Consider the following 18,437-nt stretch of genomic DNA (forward strand, 5'->3'; position numbering starts at 1 on the left):
AAATCTCCGTCTAAAACACAAATCGAACGTATCCTTCAGACTGCTCTGCTGGGTGTTCGCTTACCTAAGGGAGTTGAATCTGCCTCTAGATTCAGAGAGTGAGAAGCACGTTGCTTCTCGGAGCTGCGTTTTGATATGCCAGAGTGAATGGGAGTAAACGCGGTTTGGAGAAATATCTGCTTCTAAAACAAAAACGGAACAACCTAACAGAACGGTCTTCAATGTGTCCGTTCAACTTACAGAGTTAAACTGATGTGTGTTTGCAGGAGTTTCTAAACCCTTTCTCTGAAGAAGCGGAAAACGCATTTTCCCAGCCGAATGCAAGCATTTCCCAAATAGCTGTAAATCTCCGTCTAAAACACAAAATGAACGTATGCTTCAGACTGCTCTGCTGGGTGTTCCCTTACCTAAGGAAGTTGAATCTGCCTCTAGATTCAGAGAGTGAGAAGCCCGTTGCTTCTTGGAGCTGCGTTTTGATATGCCAGAGTGAATGGGAGTAAACGCCGTTTGGAGAAATATCTGCTTCTAAAACCAAAACGGAACAACCTAACAGAACGGCCTTCAACGTGTGCGTTCAACTTACAGAGTTAAACTGATGTGTGTTTGCAGGAGTTTCTAAACCCTTTCTGTGAAGAAGCGGAAAACGCATTTTCCCAGCCAAATGCAAGCATTTCTTAAATAGCTGGAAATGTCCGTCTAAAACACAAAACGAACGTATCATTCAGACTGCTCAGCTGGGTGTTCGCTTACTAAGGGAGTTCAATCTGCCTCTAGATTCAGAGAGTGAGAAGCCCGTTTTTTCTTGGAGCTGAGTTTTGATATGCCAGAGTGAAAAATAGTAAACGCGGTTTGGAAAAATATCTGATTCTAAAACCAAAACGGAGCAACATAACAGAACGGCCTTCAATGTGTGCGTTCAACTTACAGAGTTAAACTGATGTGTGTTTGCAGGAGTTTCTAAACTATTTCTGTGAAGAAGCGGAAAACGCATTTTTTCAGCCAAATGCAAGAATTTCCCAAATAGCTGTAAATCTCCGTCTAAAACATAAAACGAACGTATTTTTCAGACTTCTCTGCTGTTTGTTCGCTTACCTAAGGGAGTTGAATCTGCCTCTAGATTCAGAGAGTGAGAAGCACGTTGCTTCTCGGAGCTCCGTTTTGATATGCCAGAGTGAATGGCAGTAAACGCAGTTTTGAGAAATATCTGCTTCTAAAACCAAAACGGAGCAACCTAACAGAACGGCCTTCAATGTGTGCGTTCAACTTATAGAGTTAAACTGATGTGTTTTTGCAGGAGTTTCTAAACCCTTTTTGTGAAGAAGTGGAAAAAGCATTTTCCCAGCCAAATGCAAGCATTTCCCAAATAGCTGTAAATCTCCGTCTAAAACACGAAACGAACGTATTTTTCAGACTGCTCTGCAGGGTGTTCGCTTACCTAAGGGAGTTGAGTCTGCCTCTAGATTGAGAGAGTGAGAAGCACGTTACTTCTCGGAGCTTCGTTTTGATATGCCAGAGTGAATGGGAGAAAACGCGGTTTGGAGAAATATCTGCTTCTAAAACCAAAACGGAAAAACCTAACAGAACGGTCTTCAATGTGTGCGTTCAACTTACAGAGTTAAACTGATGTGTTGTTGCAGGAGTTTATAAACCCTTTCTCTGAAGAAGCGGAAAACGCATTTTCCCAGCCAAATGCAAGCATTTCCCAAATAGATGTAAATCTCCGTCTAAAACACAAAATGAACGTATTTTTCAGACTGCTCTGCTGGGTGTTCGCTTACCTAAGGGAGTTCAATCTGCCTCTAGATTCAGAGAGTGAGAAGCACGTTGCTTCTCGGAGCTGCGTTTTGATAAGCCAGAGTGAATGGGAGTAAACGCCGTTTGGAGAAATATCTGCTTCTAAAACAAAAACGGAGAAACCTAACAGAACGGCCTTCTATGTGTTCGTTCAACTTACAGAGTTAAACTGATGTGTGTTTGCAGGAGTTTCTAAACCCTTTCTGTGAAGAAGCAAAAAAGCTATTTTCCAGCCAAATGCAAGCTTTTCCCAAAGAGCTGTAAATCTCCGTCTAAAACACAAATCGAACGTATCCTTCAGACTGCACTGCTGGGTGTTTGCTTACCTAAGGGAGTTGAATCTGCCTCTAGATTCAGAGAGTGAGAAGCACGTTGCTTCTCGGAGCTGCGTTTTGATATGCCAGAGTGAATGGTAGTAAACGCGGTTTGGAGAAATATCTGCTTCTAAAACCAAAACGGAGCAACCTAACACAACGGCCTTCAATGTGTGCGTTCAACCTACAGAGATAAACTGATTTGTGTTTGTAGGAGTTTCTCAATTCTTTCTGTGAAGAAGCGGAAAACGCTATTTTCCAGCCAAATGCAAGCATTTTCCAAATAGCTGCAAATCTCCGTCTAAAACACAAAACCAACCTATCCTTCAGACGGCTCTGCTGGGTGTTTTCTTACCTAAGGGAGTTGAATCTGCCTCTAGATTGAGAGAGTGAGAAGCACGTTGCTTCTCGGAGCTGCGTTGTGATATGCCAGAGTAAATGGGAGAAAACGCGGTTTGGAGAAATATCTGCTTCTAAAACCAAAACGGAACAACCTAACAGAACGGTCTTCAATGAGTGCGTTCAAGGTACAGAGTTAAACTGATGTATGTTTGCCGGAGTTTCTAAACACTTTCTCTGAAGAAGCGAAATACGCATTTTCCCAGCCAAATGCAAGCATTTCCCAAATAGCTGTAAATCTCCGTGTAAAACGCAAAATGAACGTATCATTCAGACTGCTCTGCTGGGTGTTCGCTTACCTAAGGGAGTTCAATCTGCCTCTAGATTCAGAGAGTGAGAAGCACGTGGCTTCTCCGAGCTGCGCTTTGATATGCCAGAGTGAATGGGAGTAAACGCGGTTTGGAGAAATATCAGCTTCTAAAACCAAAACGGAGCTACCTAACAGAACGGCCTTCAATGCGTGCGTTCAACTTACAGAGTTAAACTGACGTGTGTTTGCAGGAGTTTCTAAACTCTTTCTGTGAAGAAGCGGAAAAGGCATTTTCCCAGCCAAATGCAAGCATTTTCCAAATAGCTGTAAATCTCCGTTTAAAACACAAATCAAACGTATCCTTCAGACTGCTCTGCTGGGTGTTCGCTTACCTAAGGGAGTTCAATCTGCCTCTAGATTCAGAGAGTGAGAAGCACGTGGCTTCTCCGAGCTGCGTTTTGATATGCCAGAGTGAATGGGAGTAAACGCGGTTTGGAGAAATATCAGCTTCTAAAACCAAAACGGAGCTACCTAACAGAACGGCCTTCAATGCGTGCGTTCAACTTACAGAGTTAAACTGACGTGTGTTTGCAGGAGTTTCTAAACTCTTTCTGTGAAGAAGCGGAAAAGGCATTTTCCCAGCCAAATGCAAGCATTTCCCAAATAGCTGTAAATCTCCGTTTAAAACACAAATCAAACGTATCCTTCAGACTGCTCTGCTGGGTGTTCGCTTACCTAAGGGAGTTATATCTGCCTCTAGATTGAGAGAGTGAGAAGCACGTTGCTTCTCGGAGCTGCGTTTTGATATGCCAGGGTGAATGGGAGAAAACGCGGTTTGGAGAAATATCTGCTTCTAAAACCAAAACGGAACAACCTAACAGAACCGTCTTCAATGTGTGCGTTCAACTTACAGAGTTAAACTGATGTGTGTTTGCAGGAGTTTCTAAACCCTTTCTCTGAAGAAGCGGAAAACGCATTTTCCCAGCAAAATGCAAGCATTTCCCAAATAGGTGCAAATCTCCGTCTAAAACACAAAATGAACGTATCCTTCAGACTGCTCTGCTGGGTGTTCGCTTACCTAAGGGAGTTCAATCTGCCTCTAGATTCAGAGAGTGAGAAGCACGTTGCTTCTCCGAGCTGCGTTTTGATATGCCAGAGTGAATGGGAGTAAACGCGGTTTGGAGAAATATCAGCTTCTAAAACCAAAACGGAGCTACCTAACAGAACGGCCTTCAATGCGTGCGTTCAACTTACAGAGCTAAACTGATGTGTGTTTGCAGGAGTTTCTAAACCCTTTCTCTGAAGAAGCGGAAAACGCATTTTCCCAGGCAAATGCAAGCATTTCCCAAATAGCTGTAAATCTCCGTGTAAAACGCAAAATGAACGTATCCTTCAGACTGCTCTGCTGGGTGTTCGCTTACCTAAGGGAGTTCAATCTGCTTCTAGATTCAGAGAGTGAGGAGCACGTTGCTTCTCTGAGCTGCGTTTTGATATGCCAGAGTGAAAGGGAGAAAACGCGGTTTGGAGAAATATCTGCTTCTAAAACCAAAACGGAGGAACCTAACAGAACGGCCTTCAATGTGTGCGTTCAACTTGCAGAGTTAAACGGATGTGTGTTTGCAGAAGCTTCTAAACATTTTCTGTGAATAAGCAGTAAACGCTATTTTCCAGCAAATTGCAAGCATTTCCCAAATAGCTGTAAATCTACGTCTAAAACACAAAACGAACGTATCCTTCAAACTACTCTGCTGGGTGTCCGCTTACCTAAGAAAGTTGTATCTGCCTCTAGATTCAGAGAGTGAGAAGCCCGTTGCTTCTCGGAGCTGCGTTTTGATATGCCAGAGTGAATGGGAGTAAACGCGGTTTGGATAAATATCTGTTTCTAAAAACAAAACGGAGCAACCTAACAAAACGGCCTTCAAGGTGTGCGTTCAATTTAAAGAGTTAAACTGATAGGTGTTTGCAGGAGTTTCTAAACGCTTTCGGTGAAGAAGAAAAAAGCTATTTCCCAGCGAAATGCAAGCATTTCCCAAATAACTGTAAATCTCCGTCTAAAACACAAAACGAACATATTCTTCAGACTGCTCTGCTGGCTGTTTTCTTACCTAAGGGAGTTGAATCTGCCTCTAGATTCAGAGAGTGAGAAGCCCGTTTTTTCTTGGAGCTGAGTTTGGATATGCCAGAGTGAAAGGGAGTAAACGCCGTTTGGAGAAATATCTGCTTCTAAAACCGAAACGGAGCAACCTAACAGAACGGCCTTCTATGTGTGCGTTCAACCTACAGAGTTAAACTGATGTGTGTTTGCAGGAGTTTCTAAACCCTTTCTCTGAAGAAGCGGAAAACGCATTTTCCCAGCCAAATGCTAGCATTTCGCAAGTAGCTGTAAATCTACGTGTAAAACACAAAAGGAACGTATCCTTCAGACTGCTCTGCTGGGTGTTCGCTTATCTAAGGGAGTTGAATCTGCCTCTAGATTCAGAGAGTGAGAAGCACGTTGCTTCTCGGAGGTGCGTTTTGTTATGCCAGAGTAAATGGGAGTAAACGCCGTTTGGAGAAATGTCTGCTTCTAAAACCAAAACGGAGCAGCCTAACAGAACGGCCTTCAATGTGTGCGTTCACCTTACAGAGTTAAACTGATGTGTGTTTGCAGGAGTTTCTAAACCCTTTCTCTGAAGAAGTGGAAAACGCATTTTCCCAGCCAAATGCAAGCATTTCCCAAATAGTTGTAAATCTCCGTCTAAAACACAAAATGAACGTATTTTTCAGACTGCTCTGCTTGGTGTTCGCTTACCTAAGGGAGTTCAATCTGCCTCTAGATTCAGAATGTGAGAAGCAGGTTGCTTCTCCGAGCTGCGTTTTGATATGCCAGAGTGAATGGGAGTAAACGCGGTTTGGAGAAATATCTGCTTCTAAAACCAAAACGGAGCAACCTAACAGAACGGCCTTCAATGTGTGCTTTCAACTTTAAGGGTTAAACTGATAGGTGTTTGCAGGAGTTTCTAAACCCTTTCTGTGAAGAAGCGGAAAACGCATTTTCCCAGCCAAATTCAAGCATTTCCCAAATAGCTGTAAATCTCCGTCTAAAACACAAAACGAACGTATCCTTCAGAGTGCTCTGCTGGGTGTTCGCTTACCTAAGAAAGTTGAATCTGCCACTAGATTCAGAGAGTGAGAAGCACGTTGCTTCCCGGAGCTGCGTTTTGATATGCCAGATTTAATGGGAGTAAACGCGGTTTGGAGAAATATCTGCTTATAAAACGTAAACGGAGCAACCTAACAGAACGGCCTTCAATGTGTGCGTTCAACTTACAGAGTTAAACTGATGTGTGTTCGCAGAAGTTTCTAAACATTTTCTGTGAAGAAGCAAAAAACGCTATTTCCCAGCAAAATGCAAGCATTTCCCAAAGAGCTGTAAATCTACGTCTAAAACACAAAACGAACGTATCCTTCAGACTGCTCTGCTGGGTGTTCGCTTACCTAAGAAACTTGAATCTGCCGCTAGATTCAGAGAGTGAGAAGCCCGTTGCTTCTCGGAGCTTCGTTTTGATATGCCAGAGTGAATTTGAGTAAACGCGGTTTGGAGAAATATCTGCTTCTAAAACCAAAACGGAGAAACCTAACAGAACGGCCTTCAATGTGTGCGTTCAACTTAAAGAGTTAAACTGAGAGGTGTTTGCAGGAGTTTCTAAACCCTTTCTGTGAAGAAGCGGAAAAAGCATTTTCCCAGCCAAATGCAAGCATTTCCCAAATAGCTGTAAATCTCCGTCTAAAACACGAAACGAATGTATCATTCAGACTGCTCTGCTGGGTGTTCGCTTACCTAAGGGAGTTCAATCTGCCTCTAGATTCAGAGAGTGAGAAGCAGGTTGCTTCTCCGAGCTGCGTTTTGATATGCCAGAGTGAATGGGAGTAAACGCGGTTTGGAGAAATATCTGCTTCTAAAACCAAAACGGAGCAACCTAACATAACGGCCTTCAATGTATGCGTTCAACATTAAGGGTTAAACTGATAGGTGTTTGCAGGAGTTTCTATACCCTTTCTGTGAAGAAGCGGAAAACGCATTTTCCCAGCCAAATTCAAGCATTTCCCAAATAGCTGTAAATCTCCGTCTAAAACACGAAACGAATGTATCCTTCAGACTGCTCTGCTGGATGTTTTCATACCTAAGGGAGTTGAATCAGCCTCTAGATTCAGAGAGTGATAAGCACGTTTCTTCTGGAGCTGCGTTTTGATACGCCAGAGTGAATGGGAGTAAACGCGGTTTGTAAAAATATCTGCCTCTAAAACCATAACGGAACAACCTTACAGAACGGCATTCAATGTGTGCGTTCATCTTACAGAGTTAAAGTGATGTGTTTTTGCAGGAGTTTCTAAACATTTTCTGTGAAGAAGCAGAAAACGGTATTTCCCAGGAAAATGCAAGCATTTCCCAAATAGCTGTAAATCTACGTCTAAAACACAAAACGAACGTATCCTTCAGACTACTCTGCTGGGTGTTCGCTTACCTAAGAAAGTTGAATCTGCCACTAGATTCAGAGAGTGAGAAGCCCGTTGTTTCTCGGAGCTGCGTTTTGATATGCCAGAGTGAATGGGAGTAAACGCGGTTTGGAGAAATATCTGCTTCTAAAACCAAAACGGAGCAACCTAACAGAAGGGCCTTCAATGTGTGCGTTCAACTTACAGAGTTAAGCGGATGTGTGTTTGCAGAAGTTTCTAAACATTTTCTGTGAAGAAGCAAAAAACGCTATTTTCCAGCAAAATGCAAGCATTTCCCAAATAGCTGTAAATCTATGTCTAAAACACAAAACGAACGTATCCTTCAGACTGCTCTGGTGGGTTTTCGCTTACCTAACGGAGTTGAATCTGCCACTGGATTCAGAAAGTGAGAAGCCCGTTGCTTCTCGAAGCTGCGTTTTGATATGCCAGAGTGAATGGGAGTAAACGCGGTTTGGACAAATATCTGCTTCTAAAACCAAAACGGAGCAACCTAACAGAACGGCCTTCAATGTGTGCGTTCAACTGAAAAAGTTAAACTGATAGGTGTTTGCAGGAGTTTCTAAACCCTTTCCGTGAAGAAGCGGAAAGAGCATTTTCCCAGCCAAATGCAAGAATTTCCCAAATAGCTGTAAATCTCCGTCTATAACACGAAACGAATGTATCATTCAGACTGCTCTGCTGGGTGTTCGCTTAAATAAGGGAGTTGAATCTGCCTCTAGATTCAGAGAGTGAGAAGCATGTTGCTTCTCCGAGCTGCGTTTTGATATGCCAGAGTGAATGGGAGTAAACGCGGTTTGGAGAAATATCTGCTTCTAACACAAAAACGGAACAACCTAACAGAACGGTCTTCAATGTGTGCGTTCAACTTACAGAGTTAAACTGATGTTTGTTTGCAGGAGTTTCTAAACCCTTTCTCTGAAGAAGCGGAAAACGCATTTTCCCAGCAAAATGCAAGCATTTCCCAAATAGTTGCAAATCTCCGTCTAAAACACAAAATGAACGTATCCTTCAGACTGCTCTGCTGGGTGTTCGCTTACCTAAGGGAGTTCAATCTGCCTCTAGATTCAGAGAGTGAGAAGCACGTTGCTTCTCCGAGCTGCGTTTTGATATGCCAGAGTGAATGGGAGTAAACGCGGTTTGGAGAAATATCAGCCTCTAAAACCAAAACGGAGCTACCTAACAGAACGGCCTTCAATGCGTGCGTTCAACTTACAGAGCTAAACTGATGTGTGTTTGCAGGAGTTTCTAAACACTTTCTCTGAAGAAGCGGAAAACGCATTTTCCCAGCCAAATGCAAGCATTTCCCAAATAGCTGTAAATCTCCGTCTAAAACACAAAATGAGCGTATCCTTCAGACTGCGCTGCTGGGTGTTCGCTTACCTAAGGGAGTTCAACCTGCCTCTAGATTCAGAGAGTGAGAAGCACGTTGCTTCTCGGAGGTGCGTTTTGATATGCCAGAGTGAACAGGAGTAAACGCGGTTTGGAGAAATATCTGCTTCTAAAACCAAAACGGAGCAACCTAACAGAACGGCCTTCAATGTGTGCGTTCAACGTACAGAGTTAAACAGATGTATGTTTGCAGGAGTTTCTAAACACTTTCTCTGAAGAAGCGAAATACGCATTTTCCCAGCCAAATGTAAGCATTTCCCAAATAGCAGTAAATCTCCGTGTAAAACGCAAAATGAACGTATCCTTCAGACTGCTCTGCTGGGTGTTCGCTTACCTAAGGGAGTTCAATCTGCCTCTAGATTCAGAGAGTGAGAAGCACGTTGCTCCTCTGAGCTGCGTTTTGATATGCCAGAGTGAATGGGAGAAAACGCGGTTTGGAGAAATATCTGCTTCTAAAACCAAAACGGAGGAACCTAACAGAACGGCCTTCAATGTGTGCGTTCAACTTGCAGAGTTAAACTGATGTGTGTTTGCAGGAGTTTCTAAACATTTTCTGTGAATAAGCAGTAAACGCTATTTTCCAGCAAATTGCAAGCATTTCCCAAATAGCTGTAAATCTACGTCTAAAACACAAAACGAACGTATCCTTCAAACTATTCTTCTGGGTGTCCGCTTACCTAAGAAAGTTGTATCTGCCTCTAGATTCAGAGAGTGAGAAGCCCGTTGCTTCTCGGAGCTGCGTTTTGATATGCCAGAGTGAATGGGAGTAAACGCGGTTTGGAGAAATATATGTTTCTAAAAACAAAACGGAGCAACCTAACAGAACGGCCTTCAATGTGTGCGTTGAACTTAAAGAGTTAAACTGATAGGTGTTTGCAGGAGTTTCTAAACGCTTTCGGTGAAGAAGAAAAAAGCTATTTGTCAGTTAAATGCAAGCATTTCCCAAATAACTGTAAATCTCCGTCTAAAACACAAAACGAACATATTCTTCAGACTGCTCTGCTGGCTGTTTTCTTACCTAAGAAATTTGAATCTGCCTCTAGATTCAGAGAGTGAGAAGCCCGTTTTTTCTTGGAGGTGAGTTTGGATATGCCAGAGTGAAAGGCAGTAAACGCCGTTTGGAGAAATATCTGCTCCTAAAACCGAAACGGAGCAACCTAACAGAACGGCCTTCTATGTGTGCGTTCAACCTACAGAGTTAAACTGACGTGTGTTTGCAGGAGTTTCTAAACCCTTTCTCTGAAGAAGCGGAAAACGCATTTTCCCAGCCAAATGCAAGCATTTCCCAAGTAGCTGTAAATCTCCGTGTAAAACACAAAATGAACGTATAATTCAGACTGCTCTGCTGGGTGTTCGCTTACCTAAGGGAGTTGAATCTGCCTCTAGATTCAGAGAGTGAGAAGCACGTTGCTTCTCGGAGCTGCGTTTTGATATGCCAGGGTGAATGGGAGTAAACGCCGTTTGGAGAAATATCTGCTTCTAAAACCAAAACGGGGCAACCTAACAGAACGGCCTTCAATATGTGCGTTCAACTTACAGAGTTAAACTGATGTGTGTTTGCAGGAATTTCTAAACATTTTCTGTGAAGAAGCAAAAAACGCTATTTCCCAGCAAATTGCAAGCATTTCCCAAATAGCTGTAAATCTACGTCTAAAACACAAAACAAACGTATCCTTCAGACTGATCTGCTGGGTGTTCGCTTACCTAAGAAAGTTGAATCTGCATCTAGATTCAGAGAGTGAGAAGCCCGTTGCTTCTCGGAGCTGCGTTTTTATATGCCAGAGTGATAGGGAGTAAACGCGGTTTGGAGAAATATCTGCTTCTAAAACCAAAACAGAGCAACCTAACACAACGGCCTTCAATGTGTGCGTTCAACCCACAGAGATAAACTGATGTGTGTTTGCAGGAGTTTCTCAATTCTTTCTGTGAAGAAGCGGAAAACGCTATTTTCCAGCCAAATGCAAGCACTTCCCAAATAGCTGTAAATCTCCGTCTAAAACACAAAACGAACGTATAATTCAGACTGGTCTGCTGGGTGTTTTCTTACCTAAGGGAGTTGAATCCGCCTCTAGATTAAGAGAGTGAGAAGCACGTTTCTTCTCGGAGCTGCGTTTTGATAAGCCAGAGTGAAAGGGAGTAAACGCGGTTTGGAGAGATATCTGCTTCTAAAACAAAAACGGAGCTACCAAACAGAACGGCCTTCAATGCGTGCATTAAACTTACAGAGTTAAACTGAGGTCTGTTTGCAGGAGTTTCTAAACCCTTTCTGTGAAGAAGCGGAAGAAGCATTTTCCCAGCCAAATGCAAGCATTTCCCAAATAGCTGTAAATCTCCGTCTAAAAAACATAACGAATGTATCCTTCAGACTGCTCTGCTGGGTGTTCGCTTACCTAAGGGAGTTGAATCTGCCTCTAGATTCAGAGAGTGAGAAGCCCGTTGCTTTTCGGAGCTGCGTTTTGATATGCCAGAGTGAATGGGAGTAAACGCCGTTTGGAGAAATATCTGCTTCTAAAACCAAAACGGAGCAACCTAACAGAACGGCCTTCAATGTGTGCGTTCAACTTACAGAGTTAAAGTGATGTGTGTTTGCAGGAGTTTCTAAACCCTTTCTGTGAAGAAGCAAAAAAGCTATTTCCCAGCCAAATGCAAGCATTTCCCAAATAGCTGTAAATCTCCGTCTACAACACAAAACGAACGTATCCTTCAGACTGCTCTGCTGGGTGTTCGCTTACCTAAGGGAGTTGAATCTGCCTCTAGATTCAGAGAGTGAGAAGCCCGTTGCTTTTCGGAGCTGCGTTTTGATATGCCAGAGTGAATGGGAGTAAACGCCGTTTGGAGAAATATCTGCTTCTAAAACCAAAACGGAGCAAACTAACAAAACGGCCTTCACTGTGTCCGTTCAACTTACAGAGTTCAACTGATGTGTGTTTGCAGGAGTTTCTAAACCCTTTCTCTGAAGAAGCGGAGAACGCATTTTCCCAGCCAAATGCAAGCATTTCCCAAATAGTTGTAAATCTCCGTTTAAAACACAAAATGAACGTATCCTTCAGACTGCTCTGCTGGGTGTTCGCTTACCTAAGGGAGTTCAATCTGCCTCTAGATTCAGAGAGTGAGAATCACGTTGCTTCTCCGAGCTGCGTTTTGATATGCCAGAGTGAATGGGAGTAAACGCGATTTGGAGAAATATCTGCTTCTGAAACCAAAACGGAGCAACCTAATAGAACGGCCTTCAATGTGTGCGTTCAACTTAAAGGGTTAAACTGATAGGTGTTTGCAGGAGTTTCTAAACCCTTTCTGTGAAGAAGCGGAAAACGCATTTTCCCAGCCAAATGCAAGCATTTCTTAAATAGCTGGAAATCTCCGTCTAAAACACAAAACGAACGTATCATTCAGACTGCTCAGCTGGGTGTTCGCTTACCTAAGGGAGTTGAATCTGCCTCTAGATTCAGAGAGTGAGAAGCCCGTTTTTTCTTGGAGCTCAGTTTTGATATGCCAGAGTGAAAAAGAGTAAACGCGGTTTGGAGAAATATCTGATTCTAAAACCAAAACGGAGCAACCTAACAGAACGGCCTTCAATGTGTGCGTTCAACATACAGAGTTGAACTGATGTGTGTTTGCAGAAGTTTCTAAACCCTTTCTGTGAAGAAGCAAAAAACGCTATTTCCCAGCAAAATGCTAGCATCTCCCAAATAGCTGTAAATCTCCTTCTAAAACACAAAACGAACGTATCCTTCAGACTGCTCTGCTGGGTGTTTTCATACCTAAGGGAGTTGAATCAGCCTCTAGATTCAGAGAGTGAGAAGCACGTTTCTTCTCGGAGCTGCGTTTTGATACGCCAGAGTGAATGGGAGTAAACGCGGTTTGGAGAAATATCTGATTCTAAAACCAAAACGGAACAACCTAACAGAACGGCCTTCAATGTGTGCGTTCAACTTACAGAGATAAATTTATGTGGGTTTGCAGGAGTTTCTAAACACTTTCTGTGAAGAAGCGGAAAGCGCATTTTCCCAGCCATTTGTAAGCATTTCCCAAATAGCTGTAAATCTCCGTATATACCACAAAATGAACGTAACCTTCAGACTGCTCTGCTGGGTGTTCGCTTACCTAAGGGAGTTGAATCTGCCTCTAGATTCAGAGAGTGAGAAGCCCGTTTCTTCTCAAAGCTCCGTTTTGATATGCCAGAGTGAATGGGAGTAAAAGTGGTTTGAAGAAATATCTGCTTCGAAAACCAAAACGGAGCAACCTAAGAGAACGGCCTTCAATGTGTGCGTTCAACTTACAGAGTTAAACTGATGTGTGTTTCCAGGAGTTTCTAAACCCTTTCTGTGAAGAAGCAAAAAAGGCTATTTCCAAACAAAATGCTAGCATCTCCCAAAGAGCTGTAAATCTCCGTCTAAAACACAAAACGAACGTATCCTTCAGACTGCTTTGCTGGGTGTTCGCTTACCTAAGGGAGTTGAATCTGCTTCTAGATTCAGAGAGTGAGAAGCCCGTTGCTTCTCGGAGCTGCGTTTTGATATGCCAGAGTGAAAGGGAGTAAACGCGGTTTGGAGAAATATCTGCTTCTAAAAGCAAAACGGAGCAACCTAACACAACGGCCTTCAATGTGTGCGTTCAACCTACAGTGATAAACTGATGTGTGTTTGCAGGAGTTTCTCAATTCTTTCTGTAAAGAAGCGGAAAACGCTATTTTCCAGCCAAATGCAAGCATTTCCCAAATAGCTGTAAATCTCCGTCTAAAACATAAAACGAACGTATCCTTCAGACTGCTCTGCTGCGTGTTTTCTTACCTAAGGGAGTTGAATCTGCCTCTAGATTGAGAGAGTGAGAAGCACGTTGCTTCTCGGAGCTGCGTTTTGATATGCCAGAATGAATGGGAGAAAACGCGGTTTGGAGAAATATCTGCTTCTAAATCCAAAACGGAACGACCTAAAAGAACGGTCTTCAATGTGTGCGTTCAACGTACAGAACTAAACTGATGTATGTTTGCAGGAGTTTCTAAACACTTTCTCTGAAGAAGCGAAATACGCATTTTCCCAGCCAAATGCAAGCATTTCCCAAATAGCTGTAAATCTCCGTGTAAAACGCAAAATGAACGTATCCTTCAGACTGCTCTTCTGGGTGTTCGCTTACCTAAGGGAGTTCAATCTGCCTCTAGATTCAGAGAGTGAGAAGCACGTTGCTTTTCGAAGCTGCGTTTTGATATGCCAGAGTGAATGGGAGAAAACGCGGTTTGGAGAAATATCTGCTTCTAAAACCAAAACGGAGCAACCTAACAGAACGGCCTTCAATGTGATCGTTCAAGTTGCAGAGTTAAACTTATGTGTGTTTGCAGGAGTTTCTAAACATTTTCTGTGAAGAAGCATAAAACGCTATTTCCCTGCAAATTGCAAGCATTTTTCAAATACCTGTAAATCTACGTCTAAAACACAAAACGAACGTATCCTTCAAACTACTCTGCTGGGTGTTCGCTTACCTGAGAAACGTGTATCTGCCTCTAGATTCAGAGAGTGAGAATCCCGTTGCTTCTCGGAGCTGCGTTTTGATATGCCAGCGTGAATGGGAGTAAACGCGGTTTGGAGAAATATCGGTTTCTAAAAACAAAACGGAGCAACCTAACAGAACGGCCTTCAATGTGTGCGTTCACCTTAAAGAGTTTAACTGATAGGTGTTTGCAGGAGTTTCTAAAGGCTTTCTGTGAAGAAGAAAAAAGCTATTTCCCAGCCAAATGCAAGCATTTCCCAAATAGCTGTAAATCTCCGTCTAAAACACGAAACGAATGTATCCTTCAGACTGCCCTGCTGGGTGTTCGCTTACGTAAGGGAGTTGAATCTGCCTCTAGATTCAGAGAGAGAGAAGCACGTTGCTTCTCGGAGCTGCGTTTTGATATGCCAGAGTGAAAGGGAGAAAACGCCGTTTGGAGAAATATCTGCTTCTAAAACCAAAACGGAGCAACCTAACAGAACGGCCTTCAATGTGTGCGTTCAACTTACAGAGTTAAAGTGATGTGTGTTTGCAGGAGTTTCTAAACCCTTTCTGTGAAGAAGCAAAAAAGCTATTTCCCAGCCAAATGCAAGCATTTCCCAAATAGCTGTAAATCTCCGTCTAAAACACAAAACGAACGTATCCTTCAGACTGCTCTGCTGGGTGTTCGCTTACCTAAGAAAGTAGAATCTGCCTCTAGATTCAGAGAGTGAGAAGCTCGTTGCTTCTCGGAGCTGCGTTTTGATATGCCTGAGTGAATGGGAGTAAACGCGGTTTGGAGAAATATCTGCTTCTAAAACCAAAACGGAGCTACCTAACAGAACGGCCTTCATTGCTTGTGTTCAACATACAGAGTTAAACTGATGTGTGTTTACAGGATTTTCTAAACCCTTTCTGTGAAGAAGCGGAAAAAGCATTTTCCCAGCCAAATGCAAGCATTTCCAAAATAGCTGTAAATCTACGTCTAAAACACGAAACGAATGTATCATTCAGACTACTCTGCTGGGTGTTCGCTTACCTAAGGGAGTTGAATCTGCGTCTAGATTCAGAGAGTGAGAAGCATGTTGCTTCTCGGAGCTGCGTTTTGATATGCCAGAGTGAATGGTAGTAAACGCGGTTTGGAGAAATATCTGCTTCTAAAACCAAAACGGAGCTACCTAACAGAACGGCCTTCTATGCGTGCGTTTAACGTACAGAGTTAAATTGATGTCTGTTTGCAGGAGTTTCTAAACACTTTCTGTGAAGAAGCAAAAAAGCTATTTCCCAGCAAAATGCAAGCATTTCCCAAATAGCTGTAAATCTCCGTGTAAAATATAAAACGAACATATCCTTCAGACTGCCCTGCTGGGTGTTCGCTTACCTAAGGGAGTTGAATCTGCCTCTAGATTCAGAGAGTGAGAAGCCCGTTTTTCTTGGAGCTGAGTTTTGATATGCCAGAGTGAAAGGGAGTAAACGCGGTTTGGAGAAATATCTGATTCTAAATCCAAAACGGAGCAAACTAACAGAACGGCCTTCAATGTGTGCGTTCAACCTACAGTGTTAAACTGATGTGTGTTTGCAGGAGTTTCTAAATCCTTTCTGTGAAGAAGCGGAAAACGCTATTTCCCAGCCAAATGCAAGCATTTCCAAATAGCTGTAAATCTCCGTCTAAAACACAAGTCGAACGTATTTTTCAGACTGCTCTGCTGGGTGTTCGCTTACCTAAGGGAGTTGAATCTGCCTCTAGATTGACAGAGTGAGAAGCATGTTGCTTCTCGGAGCTGCGTTTTGATATGCCAGAGTGAATGGGAGAAAACCCGGTTTGGAGAAATATCTGCTTCTAAAAGCCAAACGGAACAACCTAACAGAACGGTCCTCAATGTGTGCTTTCAACTTACAGAGGTAAACTTATGTGTGTTTGCAGGAGTTTCTAAACCCGTTCTCCGAAGAAGCAGAAAACGCATGTTCCGAGCCTAATGCAAGCATTTCCCAAATAGCTGTAAATCTACGTGTAAAACACAAAACGAACGTATCCTTCAGACTGCTCTGCTGGGAGTTCGCTTACCTAAGAAAGTTCAATCTGCCTCTAGATTCAGAGAGTGAGAAGCCCGTTCCTTCTCGGAGCTGCGTTTTGATATGCCAGAGTGAATGGGAGTAAACGCGGTTTGAAGAAATACCTGCTTCTAAAACCAAAACGGAGCAACCTAACAGAACGGCCTTCCATGTGTGCGTTCAACTTACAGAGTTAAACTGATGTGTGTTTGCAGGAGTTTCTAAACCCTTTCTGTGAAGAAGCGGAAAAAGCATTTTCCCAGCCAAATGCCAGCATTTCCCAAATAGCTGTAAATCTCCGTCTAAAACACAAAACGAATGTATCCTTCAGACTGCCCTGCTGGGTGTTCGCTTACCTAAGTGAGTTGAATCTGCCTCTAGATTCAGAGAGTGAGAAGCACGTTGCTTCTCCGAGCTGCGTTTTGATATGCCAGAGTAAATTGGAGGAAACGCGGTTTGGGGAAATATCTGCTTCTAAAACCCAAACGGAGCAACCTAACAAAACGGCCTTTACTGTGTGCGTTCAACTTACAGAGTTCAACTGATGTGTGTTTCCAGGAGTTTCTAAACCCTTTCTGTGAAGAAGCGGAAAACGCATTTTCCCAGCCAAATGCAAGAATTTCCCAAATAGCTGTAAATCTCCGTCTAAAACACAAAACGAACGTATTTTTCAGACTTCTCTGCTGTTTGTTCGCTTACCTAAGGGAGTTGAATCTGCCTCTAGATTCAGAGAGTGAGAAGCCCGTTTTTTCTTGGAGCTGAATTTTGATATGCCAGAGTGAAAGGGAGTAAACGCGGTTTGGAGAAATAACTGATTCTAAATCCAAAACGGAGCAACTTAACAGAATGGCCTTCAATGTGTGCGTTCAACCTACAGTGTTAAACTGATGTGTGTTTGCAGGAGTTTCTAAATCCTTTCTGTGAAGAAGCGGAAAACGCTATTTCCCAGCCAAATGCAAGCCTTTCCCAAAGAGCTGTAAATCTCCGTCTAAAACACAAATCGAACGTATCCTTCAGACTGCACTGCTGGGTGTTCGCTTACCTAAGGGAGTTGAATCTGCCTCTAGATTCAGAGAGTGAGAAGCACGTTGCTTCTCGGAGCTGCGTTTTGATATGCCAGAGTGAATGGTAGTAAACGCGGTTTTGAGAAATATCTGCTTCTAAAACCAAAACGGAGCAACCTAACAGAACGGCCTTCAATGTGTGCGTTCAACTTACAGAGTTAAAATGATGTGTGTTTGCAGGAGTTTCTAAACATTTTCTGTGAAGAAGCAAAAAACGCTATTTCCCAGCAAAATGCAAGCATTTCACAAATAGCTGTAAATCTACCTCTAAAACACAAAACGAACGTATCCTTCAGACTGCTCTCCTGGGTGTTCGCTTACCTAAGAAAGTTGAATCTCCCTCTAGATTCAGAGAGTGAGAAGCCCGTTGCTTCTTGGAGCTGCGTTTTGATATGCCAGAGTGAAGGGGAGTAAACGCGGTTTGGAGAAATATCTGCTTCTAAACCAAAACGGAGCAACCTAACAGAACGGCCTTCAATGTGTGCGTTCAACTTATAGAGTTAAACTGATGTGTTGTTGCAGGAGTTTCTAAACCCTTTCTGTGAAGAAGTGGAAAAAGCATTTTCCCAGCAAAATGCAAGCATTTCCCAAATAGCTGTAAATCTCCGTCTAAAACACGAAACGAACGTATCCTTCAGACTGCTCTGCTGGGTGTTCGCTTTCCTAAGGGAGTTGAATTTGCCTCTAGATTGAGAGAGTGAGAAGCACATTGCTTCTCGGAGCTGCGTTTTGATATGCCAGAGTGAATGGGAGTAAACGCGGTTTGGAGAAATATCTGCTTCTAAAACCAAAACGGAGCAACCTAACAGGACGGCCTTCAATGTGTGCGTTCAACTTAAAGAGGTAAACTGATAGGTGTTTGCAGGAGTTTCTAAACCCTTACTGTGATGAAGCGGAAAAAGCATTTTCCCAGCCAAATGCAAGCATTTCCAAAATAGCTGTAAATCTCCGTCTAAAACACGAAACGAATGTATCATTCAGAATGCTCTGCTGGGTGTTCGCTTACCTAAGGGAGTTGAATCTGCCTCTAGATTCAGAGAGTGAGAAGCCCGTTTTTTCTTGGAGCTGAGTTTTGATATGCGAAAATGAAAGGGAGTAAACGCGGTTTGGAGAAATAACTGATTCTAAATCCAAAACGGAGCAATCTAACAGAACGGCCTTCAATGTGTGCGTTCAACCTACAGTGTTAAACTGATGTGTGTTTGCATGAGTTTC

The sequence above is a fragment of the Callithrix jacchus genome, chromosome 2 (genome assembly GCF_049354715.1).
Source record: "Callithrix jacchus isolate 240 chromosome 2, calJac240_pri, whole genome shotgun sequence".
Taxonomy (NCBI): Eukaryota; Metazoa; Chordata; class Mammalia; order Primates; family Cebidae; genus Callithrix; species Callithrix jacchus.